Source organism: Balaenoptera ricei, chromosome 5 (assembly GCF_028023285.1).
Source record: "Balaenoptera ricei isolate mBalRic1 chromosome 5, mBalRic1.hap2, whole genome shotgun sequence".
Lineage (NCBI taxonomy): Eukaryota > Metazoa > Chordata > Mammalia > Artiodactyla > Balaenopteridae > Balaenoptera > Balaenoptera ricei.
In genome coordinates, this window is record NC_082643.1 from 130140018 (window position 1) to 130153210 (window position 13193).

The window sequence follows — 13193 nt, forward strand, 5'->3', positions numbered from 1 at the left end:
AGTGATTATGAGTATCTTTTCATGTGCTTATTGGCCATTCAAATATTTTCTTTTGTGAAGTGTCTTCAAATATTTTCCCTATTTTTGTTTGTCTTTTTATAATTGAGCTGTTTTAAAAATATATTCTGGATACAAATCCTTAGACAAGTATATGTATTGCAAATATTTTCTCCTAGTCTATGACTTGGCTTTCTTTTCCATTTTCTTAAATGTGTCTTTCAAAGAGTAGATGTTCTATAACTTCTACTCACTGAATTCACAGTCTACAACTAGAATATATGACTTTACTCTTCTAGCCACAGTATATTATTTTTGCCTCTGTTAGTCAGTTATATTTAAGTTTTTTTAAAAAATAGAGACAAGTAATTTTTTAAATCTACCCCTGTATTTCTAGCGCTTTTCATTCTTTCGAAATCTAAGGTTTTTTGTTTTTTGTTTTTCAATCTGGCATTATTTTCTTCTGCCTCAAGAACTTCCTTTAATATATACGAGAGTATAGATATGCTGGGAGGAATTCTTTCATAATTTTCTTGTCTGAAAAGTCTTTAATTTTTGAAAGACAGTTTCATTGAGCATGGAATTCTAGGTTGACTTTTCCTTTCAGTATGCTAGAGGTATATAATTTCATTGCCTTCTTGTTTGCATAGTTTCTGATGGAATATGCTATATTCTTGTTTTTTGTTTTTTGTTTTTTTCCTTTGTTTATAATGTGTCTTTATTTGGTCATTTACTTTTGTGATTTTCTTTTTATCACTGAGTTTTGGCAACTTGTTTATAATGTGCCATGGTATGGATTTCTTGGTATTTATCTTAATTGGGGTTTTGTTGAGCTTCTTGGGTCTCTGAATTTGTAGTTTTAATAAAACTTGGGAAGTTTTTAGCCATTAATTTTTAAAAATACTTTTTTTATGTTCTATTCTCTCCTCAATTAAGCCAGCTTGAGTTAGTTACATGGGTCATTGAGATTCTATTCATTCCTTTTCCAGTCTTTTCCTCTCTATGCTTGATTTTAGAGAGTTACTATTGCTATGTCTTCACATTTACTGAGCCGTCCTTTGCAGTGTCTAAGCTGCTGTCAATTCTACCAGGTTAAATTTTCATTCCATATATTCTAATAGTTACCTATTGGTGCATATAAAATTACTCCCCAAATTAGCATCTTAAAACAACATTTTTTATCTCACAATTCCTGTGGGTTAGGAATTTGAGAATGGCTTAACTGGGTGGTTCTGACTCAAGGTCTCTCATGAGATTGTAGACAGGCTGTTAAAGGGGCCACAGTCTCATCAGAAGGCTTGACTAGGGGATGATCTGCCTCCAAGCTCACTCACCTGGCTGCCCACACTCAGTTCCACACCACATGGGCCTCTCCTCAGGGCTGCCTCATGACACGGCTGCTGACTTCCCCCAGAGCAAGCAATCCAGGAGAGTAAGAGAGAAGTGTGCACACCTGAGACAGAAGCTGCAGTCCTTTAATAAGGACCTACTATCAGAAGTAATATTTCGTTACTCTAACAAATTGATCCTTTTGAAACTTTTAAAATCTCTCCATGTGCTGAGTTCTGGAAATTGCTTCCAGGCCAACAGCTGGTTGTTGTCTAACATCTGGTAATGGTGGCTTCATATAATCTATCCAGTTTTTCTACTTGTTTATGACAGGACCCATAGCAAGCCCCGCATGCAAGTCCCATAGCAATTACCCCTTCATGAGTAGAAGCAGAACTTCAGAGACTGTTTTATAATGTGAGGTCATGCCACACCTGCTCAGCAGTACCAGTGGCTTGCCATCTCAGTTACTGGTCTCAATCATTTATCTTTTAGACCTCAGGTATAACTGGTCTTCCTCTCATTCTGCATTTCAGCTTCATCAACTCCCCAAATATAATTAGCACCATCTTGCTGCAAGGTCTTTGTTCTTGCTGTTAACACTGTGTAGAACACACATTCTCCAGATATATGTGGGACTAATTTCCTCATCTGAATTTAAATCTTTGCTTAAATGTTACTTAGGCTTACACATAGGCTTTCTCTGATTATGTCATATAAAATAGCAAGTTCCTTCTTATTCATCCTTTATTTTACTTACTCTGATGTATTTTTATTAATATCACTTATCACCACCTAGCATATTAAATATTTTTTATTATATGTCTCTTCACCTTACTCAAATATAAGCTCCAGGTGAGATATTCCCTAGAACCATGCCTGACACAGTAGGAACTTAATACATATTTGTTGAATACTTGAATATGCAGCAGATAGAAAATTTGTTTTTATAATATGGGTAAAGAAATGTTACATTTCTTTATCTAAAATGGATCATCTATTCCAAGACCACACCTACCTGGCTGACAGGATACTCACTATCAATCATGTTTCAGGGGTCTTCTCACCTTTCCTAGGATGTTTTAAGAGTTCTAGGAGTCTTACTTAGTGTAAAATATTTATGGAAGTATTCTCTGTTCTTTCATCTACATTGATTATTAGTATTTTGATAGTACAAAACCACAGTGTTCCCTTGAACTCATGACTCAACTGCTTCCTATTCAAGCTTGGACACAGAAGTCTTTATTTTCTTTGTGGTCAGCATCCTCAAATTTCTGTCCCACCCAGTCAAAGGCTGTATCACATCCCAAGGGCTCTGCATAGGAGTGGCATGGGTTTCCACCTCCATACAAAATCCTCTAATTCCCTAAACCTCTGTCTATAGTTTTCATTCAGAAAAAACTCTAAACCGTCCCTCTTTCCACAGGTTGGCCACTTAAATGGTTCTGAGCCTAGTCTTATCTACTTGTACACACACACACACACAAATACAATTGGACGTGTTGATTGAATTCTAGGTTCCTGGGAACTTCTGCTTTAGGCCCTACAGTGCAACAGTGAAGAAATTCAGAGCTATGCCACATAGCCTGGCTATATTTTGGTGAGTGGGAAAGGAAATTACCACACCTTTTTTTTTCAGTTTTCTCTCACAGAGTGGACAGATCTAAATTAGTGTCTTTATAGAGTAATCGGTCCAAACATGAGTGAATTAATGAATGAAAACCTTTTTCTTAGAACATACACACATCCTATCCAACTTTCAATGTTCTGTTGCTAGTAAGCTCTCTTTCCAAAAATTTTATAAAAAACTTTTTCTGCATGTCTTTTTTATTACACTTTATCATTTTTGCATTTTGTCTTATCCAATTATCTCCCAACTAAACTGTGAGCTTCTTGGGGATGTGATTTGTGCCTAATTTGCCTTTTCCCCACTACAGTATAAGCTAAATGTTTTGTTTCAGGAAGCCCTAGAAATAATTTTGAATAAATGAAAATAATTTAATTAATGAAGATCTGTTCCCAGTTTTAGTGCAGGAGAGATAACAAATGTCATATTAAGAGTAAAGTCAGGGGCTTCCCTGGTGGCGCAGTGGTTGAGAGTCTGCCTGCCGATGCAGGGGACACGGGTTCGAGCCCTGGTCTGGGAGGATCCCACATGCCACGGAGCGGCTGGGCCCGTGAGCCACAACTACTGAGCATGCGCGTCTGGAGCCTGTGCCCCGCAACGGGAGGGGCCGCGATGGTGAGGGGCCCGCGCACCGCGATGAAGAGCGGTCCCCGCACCGCGATGAACAGTGGTCCCCGCTTGCCGCAACTAGAGAAAGCCCTCGCACGAGCCGAAGACCCAACACAGCCAAAAATAAAATAAAAAAAAAAAAAAAAAAAAAAAAAACATAATTTGCAAAATATAATTAAAAAAAAAAAAAAAAAAAAAAAAGCAGCAGCCATGAATCCTGTTTATAAAAAAAAAAAAAAAAAAAAAAAAAAAAGAGTAAAGTCAGATTGTAAGTTAGGAGTTGCTGAAAATGCTACCTCTAAACTTATGCAGATAATGAAAAGATAAACAATTTCCCTCCATTAATAGCACTCTCATACTGTTTTTTTTTTTTTTTTTTTTTTTTTGGCTGCGTTGTATCCTCGTGCTGTGCGTGGGCTTTCTCCAGCCACGGCAAGCAGGGGCTACTCTTCCCTGCGGTGTGTGGGCCTCTCATTGTGGTGGCCTCTCTCATTGCAGAGCACGGGCTCCAGGTGTGTGGGCCTCAGTAGTCGTGGCTCACGGGCTCTAGAGTGCAGGCTCAGTAGTTGTGGCACACGGGCTTAGTTGCTCTGCGGCATGTGGCGCGGGATCCTCCTGGACCAGGGCTCGAACCCATGTCCCCTGCATTGGCAGATGGATTCTTAACCGCTGAGCCACCAGGGAAGCCCTCTCGTACTATTTTAAAAGAACAAACAACCTTAAAAGAAGTAAGCATTGTTTGTGTTGACTGTAAGTAGCCCTCTCAGACTTAGACTGTGTGATATTGGTCTTGTCACCTTGTTCTGACCATATATTTGCCACACTGATGTGTCACCATTATCAATAAATGAACACAACCAAGGCCAGTAAACATTATTAATCATAAACTTTCTAGTAAATAATGAAACTTAATGCCTTAACCTTGATAAGATGTATTAAGTTATAAATAATGTTGAAAATGTATTTTTGTTTTAAGTTTTTAAAAGTGAAGGCCATCCTGATTCTAACTCTTATTGCAGCATGCTGTGGAGGCCCTGCATGCTTGCTGCTTTTTACCAAACAGGTGTTTGACTTATTTTTTTATCATTTTCCAATCCTGCAGGGATGTGACTATTTGTTAGGGAGGGTCATAGTTCTTCCTGTCCTATGAAAACTTTGCTTGAGTAGTTTTTTTCTTTTTTACCATGTGTTCATAATAAAATTGATGCTGTAAAATTTCTAATAGATATTACAGAGAAATGGAATATATTGGTTATACTTGTAAATATTTCTAATTATTAGCATTTCAGATAAAGTTTTATTGTGAAAGGATTACATTTAAGTGGCTGTCAATTTGAGATAAACTTTTTCAGGAGCACCTGTAGAAAATTCTAAAAGAATTTTATTTCAAAAGATGAGAAGGAAAGCTGGATGCCAGAGGTCCTTTTGCTAGTAAATAGTAAGCAGAACAGTTTAGAACTGTTGAAGAGTGTTCAGCATCAAACCTGTGTCCATGAGACATACAAATTGGTATGGGTAAATCAGAGAGGTTTGATGTTCTGTAAAAAAAATTCTACATTAAAGTCCAGTAGTTTGAGTCAAAACTGGAGCACATCTATTACTCCTGATTTTATTTAAAACCATGTGTAGACTCAGAAAGAAAAAGCAAGTATGTGACATGCAAAGAAAGAACTTTCACCTAAAAGCCTAAAATATTTTAAAATTATCTTGTATTTTTGTTGTGATCTTGGCAGTCCTTCAGAAATATTTTGCCTGTTAAAGGTGATCAACTAATAATTACAGGTTGGCTTCAGAAGAGTAAACAAGAGTGAGTGGACATCATAACTCGGATGCATTTGTGTGCAAATTAATTGTCTTTCTTTCTTTCTTCCTCCTTAATTACAAAGAGTAAAGTTTCAAATCTTGAATAGGCATTTAGTTTGAATGTATTCTACCCAGATAGGAAAATATGTCTGTGTTCTCTAAATATGTTTTTTACAAAAAATTTTACCATATTATAGCCTCATTCCAAGTCAGATTCCCATGGGACAGAAAAATTAATTGGGTGCTTTGGAATGACTTTTCTTTTTCATTCTTTGGGCTCATGGCTTCATGTAAACATATGCTGCAAGACTTCTAGAAATTCATGAGAGTTTCTGCTCTTCAAGGATTAAAAGTTTTTAAGTGATAATTTTATCTTCCTACTTTTAACAGATGTTTTCTTTTTATTATTCATCTGCCTCTTTTTCTTTAAATTTTTTATTTTTAAATTTCCTTGCATTAATCTTGAGCTTTTCAGCTAAGATTTTCTAAGAAACTCCAAAAAGCAAGACACAAATGTTGACATAATTTTAATTGTAATTGTTTATTGGCTACCCAAAGACTTGGAGGGAGCCTTGAAAATTGTTTACAAAAATCACCATGCCGAGGGTGGGGTTGAGATGGGCCCTAAGCATAGGCCACCCCTCCCCCCGCACTGCCCAAACCCTGCCCTTGCTTAGGCCATGCCCTCCACAACCAAGGCCTTTTCCACCTTTTTTTTTTCTCCTCCTCTATTTTACTATTGTGGTTCTGTTTTACCTTCCAGTTGTTGTTTCATCAATATTTTTATTTTTATATTCTTTCTAACATATCTGTTAGTTTCCTAGTCTAATTTTATTTTTTACTTTGTTATTGTTCTCCTTTTTTTTTTTTTCTCCTCTTTTTTACTATAGTGGTTCTGATTTACCTTCTGGTTGTTGTTTCATCTACATTTTTATATTCTTTCTAACATATCTGTTAGTTTCCTAGTCTAATTTTATTTTTTACTTTGTTATTGTTCTCTTTTTTTTGGCGCCCCTCATGGCTTGTGGGATCTTCGGCCGGGGGTCAGGCCCAAGCTCCTGCGGTGGAGCTCCGACTCCGAACCTTTGGACTAACAGAGGACCTTAGACCCCGGGAATATTCATCTGCATGAGGTCTTCCCAAGGTCCTCATCTTGGCACCAAGACCCAGCTCTACCCAACAGCCTACAAACTCCAGTGCTGGAAGCCTCAGGCCAAACAACCAGTGAGACAGGAACATAATCCCACTCATCAAAAAGAAAAAAAATTAGATGACAAAAAAATATGTCACAGATGAAGGAACAAGGTAAAAACCTATAAGACCAAATAAACGAAGAGGAAATAGGCTATCTACCTGAAAAAGAATTCAGAGTAATGATAGTAAAGATGATCCAGAATCTCAGAAACAGAATGGAGGCACAGATTGAAAAAACATAAGAAATGTTTAACAAAGATCTAGAAGAACTAAAGAACAGACAAACAGAGATGAACAACACAATAACTGAAGTGAAAAATACACTAGAAGGAATCAATAACAGAATAACAGGCAGAAGAACAAGTAAGTGGGGGGAAGACAAAATGGTGGAAATAACTGAGGAGCAGAATAAGGAAAAAAGAATGAAAAGAATTGAAGACAATCTCAGAGACCTCTGGGATGACACTAAATGCACCAACATTCAAATTATAGGGGTCCCAGAGGAAGAAGAGAAAAAGAAAGGGTCTGAGGAAATATTTGAAGAGATTATAGTGGAAAAATTCCCTAACATGGGAAAGGAAATAGTCACCCAAGTCCAGGAAGCACAGAGAGTCCCATACAGGATAAACCCTAGGAGAAACACACCAAGACACATAATAATCAAACTAACAAAAATTAAATTCAAAGAAAAAATATTAAAAGCAGCAAGGGGAAACAAAAAATAACATAAAAAGGAATCCCCATAAGGTTATCAGCTGATTTTTCAGCAGAAACTCTGCAGGCCAGAAGGGAGTGGCAGGATGAAAGTGATGAAAGAGAAAAACCTACAACCAAGATTACTATACCCAGCAAGGATCTCATTCAGATTTGACAAAGAAATCAAAAGCTTTACAGCAAGCTTTTTGCTTGCTTTACAAGCAAAAGCTAAGATAATTCAGCACCACCAAACCAACTTTACAACAAATGTTAAAGAAACTTCTGTAGGCAGGAAACACAAGAGAAGAAAAAGACCCACAAAAGCAAACCCAAAACAATTAAGAAAATAGTAATAGGAACATACATATCGATAATAACCTGACATGTAAATGGATTAAATGCCCCAAACAAACAACACAGACTGGCTGAATGGATACAAAAACAAGACGCATATGCATGCTGTCTACAAGAGACCCACTTCAGACCTAGGGACATGTACAGACTGAAACTGAGGGGATGGAAAAAGATATTCCATGCAAATGGAAATCAAAAGAAGCTAGGGTAACAATACTCATATCAGGTAAAATAGACTTTAAAATAAAGAATGTTGCAAGAGACAAGGAAGGACACTACATAATGATCAAGGGATCAATCCAAGAAAAAGATATAACAATTATAAATGTTTATGCACCCAACATAGGAGCTCCTCAGTACATAAGGCAAGTCCTAACAACCGTGAAAGGAGAAATCAACAGTAACACAATAATAGTAGGGGACGTTAACATCCTCTTACACCAATGGACAGATCATTCAAACAGAAAATAAATAAACACAAGCTTTAAATGACACAATAGACCAGATAGATTTAACTGATATTTTTAGAACATTCCACCCAAAAGTGGCAGAATACACTTTCTTCTCAAGTGCTCATGGAACATTCTCCAAGATAGATCACATCTTGGGTCACAAATCAAGCCTTGGAAAATTTAAGAAAATTGAAATCCTGTGAAGCATCTTTTCTGATCACAATGCTATGAGATTGGAAATCAATTACAGGAAAAAGACTGTAAAAAACACAAATGCATGGAGGCGAAACAGGGTGCTACTAAATAACCAAGAGATCACTGAAAAAATTAAAGAAGAAATTTTCAAAAACATAGAAACAAATGACAATGAAAACACGACAATCCAAAACCTATGGATACAGCAAAAGCAATTCTAAGAGGGAAGTTTATAGCAATTCAATCTCACCTCAAGAAACAAGAAAAATCCCAAACAATCTAACCTTACACCTAAAGCAACTAGAGAAAGAAGAACAAAGAAAACCCAAAATCAGTAGAAGGAAAGAAATCATAAAGATCAGAGCAGAAATAAATGAAATAGAAACAAAGAAAACAATGGCAAAGATCAATAAAACTAAAAGCTGGTTCTTTGAGAAGATAAACAAAATTGATAAACCTTAGCCAGACTCATCAAGAAAAAAAGGGAGAGGATTCTAATCAGTAAAATTAGAAATGAAAAGGAGAAATCACAATAGACACCACAAAAATTCAAAAGATTATAAGAGAGTACTACAAACAACTATATGCCAATAAAATGGACAACCACAAAGAAATGGACAAATTCTTGGAAAGGTACAATTTTCCAATACTAAACCAGGAAGAATTAGAAATTATAAACAGACCTATCAATTGAAACTGTGATTAAAAATCTTCAAACAAACAAAAGTCCAGGACCAGATGGGTTCACAGATGAATTCTATCAAACATTTAGAGAAGAGCTAACACCCATCCTTCTCAATCTCTTCCAAAAAATTGCAGAGGGAGGAACACTCCCAAATTCATTCTACAAAGCCACCATCACCCTGATACCAAAACCAGAAAAAGATATCACAAAAAAGAAAATTATAGTCCAATGTCACTGATGAACATAGATGCAAAAATCCTGAACAAAATACTAGCAAACAGAATCCAACAGCACATTAAAATGATCATACACCATGATTAAGTGGGGTTTATCCCAGGAATGCAAGGAGTCTTCAATATATGCAAATCAATTAATGTGATACACCATATTAACAAATTAAGGAATAAAAACCTAATGATCATCTCAATAGATGCCAAAAAAGCTTTTGACAAAATTCAACACCCATTTATGATAACAACTCTCCAGAAAATGGGCATAGAGGGAACCTACTTCAACACAGTAAAGGCCATATATGACAAATCCACAGCAAACATCATACTCAATGGTGAAAATCTGAAAGCATTTCCACTAAGATCAGGAACAAGACAAGGATGTCCACTCTTGCCACTATTATTCAACATAGTTTTGGAAGTCCTAGCCATGGCAATTCAGAGAAGAAAAAGATAAAAGGAATAAAAATTGGAAAAGAAGAAATAAAAATGTCACTGTTTGCAGATGACATGGTACTGTACATAGAAAATTCTAAAGATGCTACCAGAAAACTACTAGAACTAATCAGTGAATTTGGTAAGGTTGCAGGATACAAAATTAATGCACAGAAATCTCTTGCATCCCTATACACTGACAATGAAAAATCATAAAGAGAAATTAAATTAAGCAAACAATCCCATTTACCATCGCAACAAAAAGAATAAAATACTGAGGAATAAACCTACCTAAGGAGGCGAAAGACTTGTACTCAGAAAACTATAAAACACTGATGAAAGAAATCAAAGATGACATAAACAGTTGGAGAAATATACCATGTTCTTGGATTGGAAGAATCAATATTGTGAAAATGACTATACTACCCAAAGCAATCTACAGATTCAGTGCAATCCCTATCAAACTACCAATGGCATTCTTCACAGAATGAGAACAAAAAATTTTACAATTCGTATGAAAACACAAAAGACCCTGAATAGCCAAAGCAATCTTGAGAAAGAAAAACGGAGCTGGAGGAATTAGGCTCCTCGGCTTCAAACTATACTACAAAGCTACAGTAATCCACACAGTATGGTACTGGCACAAAAGCAGAAATATAGATCAATGGTACAGGATAGAAAGCCCAGAGATAAACCCATGCACATATGGTTACCTAATTTACAAGAAAGGAGGCAAGAACGTACAGTGGAGAAAAGACAGCCTCTTCAATAAGTGGTGCTGGGAAAACTGGACAGCTACATGTAAAAGAATGAAATCAGAACACTCCCTAACACCACACACAAAAATAAGCTCCAAATGAATTAAAGACCTAAATGTAAGGCCAGACACTATAAAACTTTTAGAGGAAAACATAGGAAAAACACTCTTTGACATAAACCACAGCAAGATCTTTTTTGACCCACCTCCTAGAATAATGAAAATAAAAACAAAAATAAACAAATGGGACCTAATGAAACTTCAAAGCTTTTGCACAGCAAAGGAAACCATAAACAAGACGAAAAGACAACACTCAGAATGGGAGAAAATATTTGCAAATAAAACAATGGACAAAGGATTAATCTCCAAAATATACAAACAGCTCATGCAGCTCAATATCAAAAAACCAAACAATCCAATTAAAAAATGGGCGGAAGACCTATAGACATTTCACCAAAGGAAACATACAGATGGCCCAGAGGCACATGAAAAGATGCTCAACATCACTAATTATTAGAGAAATGCAAATCAAAACTACAATGAGATAACACCTCACACCAGTTAGAATGGGCATCATCAGAAAATCTACAAACAACAAATGCTGGAGAGGGTGTGGAGAAAAGGAAACCCTCTTGCACTGTTGGTGGGAATGTAAATTGATACAGCCACTGTGGAGAACAATATGGAGGTTCCTTAAAAAACTAAAAATAGGTTTACTATATGATCCAGCAATCCCACTACTGGGCATATACCCTGAGAAAACCATAATTCAAAAAGACACATGGACCCCAATGTTCATTGCAGCTCTATTTACAATAGCCAGGTCATGGAAGCAACCTAAATGTCCATCGAGAGATGAATGGATAAAGAAGATGTGGCACATATATACAATGGAATATTACTCAGCCATAAAAAGAAAGGAAATTGAGTTATTTGTAGTGAGGTGGATGGACCTAGAGTCTATCATACAGAGTAAGTAAGTCAGAAAGAGAAAAACAAATACTGTATGCTAACACACATATACGGAATCTAAAAAAAAAAAAAAATGGTACTGATGAACCTAGCGGCAAGGCAGTAATAAAGACGTAGACATAGAGAATGGACTTGAGGACACGGGGAGGGGAAGGGTAAGCTGGGACGAAGTGAGAGAGTGCCATGGACATATATACACTACCAAATGTAAAATAGCTAGTGGGAAGCAGCAGCATAGCACAGGGAGATTAGCTCAGTGCTTTGCGACAACCTAAAGGGGTGGGATAGGGAGGGTGGGAGGGAGACGCAAGAGGGAGAGCCTATGGGGATATATGTATGCATATGGATGATTCACTTTGTTGTACAACAGAAACTAACACAGTATTGTGAAGCAATTATAATCCGATAAAGATCTATTTAAAAAAATCACCATGCCTGTTTACAAAGGTAAGCTATGATAAAGAAATATTTGCACCAAAGGGAGCACTGTTAATTTTATTTTACAAGCACATATAAGTAAATGTTAGATACCTTAATATATGCAGGGTAATGTACAAAAATTCTTAGTATATATTAAGTACCCTGTAATTTAATAATATTTCATATCTCTTGAGCATCTACCGTTTTCCAAGCAATTTATAATCATTTTCTCACTTAGTTCCTCATTAAAACCTTATCAGATGGGTATCATCATCATCCCTATTTTATGATGAGGAAACTGAGGCTCAAAGAAGTTATATAACTTGATCAAGGTCAAAGAACTGATAAACATAATGAATAGAATATTAATGCCAATAACTGCGTATATACAGTTTGCCTGAAGTTCACTTCTCTGGAACTGAACTTGTTCACTGGGAAAGAAAATTTTAAATACCAACACTCTAGTTTTTGCAAAACTATATTATAACACCATAAGAGAGTTCCACACATTTCAATTGCCTATAATGTGAGGACTCATGATTATGAAGTAAATGACAAGTGCCAGACTAGTTTCCACTACAGGTGCCAGCAGTCCTGCTGGGCCACGGGATTCCATCCCTATCCTAGCTCTTGCTGACACCATGTGGCAACAATCATTTGTGTTAATTTAATTATTGGGGGTGAGGCTTCGAGTCTTGTGGCTTTTGGGACATCTAAACAGTGGCAATGGCTCCAGTGATCTCCCAGTTAATTGGCACCCTTTCCTTAGTGAAATCCAGGAAGGCTGGCCACAAGAATACTGGGGAAATGGGAACCACCTTCTGCCCTGTTATTTTCCCAGATGGCTTTGCACTATGATCCCATCTTCTTTGCTTCACCCTCTCCTCTGTGTCATCGCTCTATTTCCCCTCCTTCTCTCCCATATGTGACAGAACATAAAACTTTAGTCTACTTTCATTTGAGCAAGGAGGGCGGCTAGGGAGAGGAGGAAAACCAACAGCCAATCCTTCTACACTCAAATTTGCTTTCGGGGTTGAGGGTGTTAAGGCAGGGTTTTTCAGTTCTTGAAAATTAGGAAACAAAAAGTCTTCTTTTAATACAAAATATTGAATTTCATATAATTATGGTACTAATACTTTTATTTCTTTTATGTAATCTTAATATATTTTCCACTTAATATATTGATAACCCTTAATTTATATTACCATTATGCATTGTTAACTGGCTCAGTTGAATAGGTGAAGGGGAAAAACTTGTCTTGGAGAACATTTTATCCATTTCTGCATAACCCACATTTGACTTCTAAAACATTAATTACATTTGCAGTGAGGCAAACAAAGCTTTAGAAGGGCAGTCAAACCTCATGTATTAGGTATTAGCTGGTGGCCTTTGAGAGTGCAGAGCATGCACAATTATGCTGTGCAGTTGCATGTAACTT

At 36.6% G+C, this 13193-nt stretch overlaps 1 protein-coding gene across 6 annotated transcripts in view; it reads left to right on the forward strand.

The window, feature by feature from the left end:
* Nucleotides 1–13193, forward strand: part of C5H4orf33 (chromosome 5 C4orf33 homolog) — a 202442-nt gene that overhangs the window by 33085 nt on the left and 156164 nt on the right. The window lies entirely within an intron of this gene.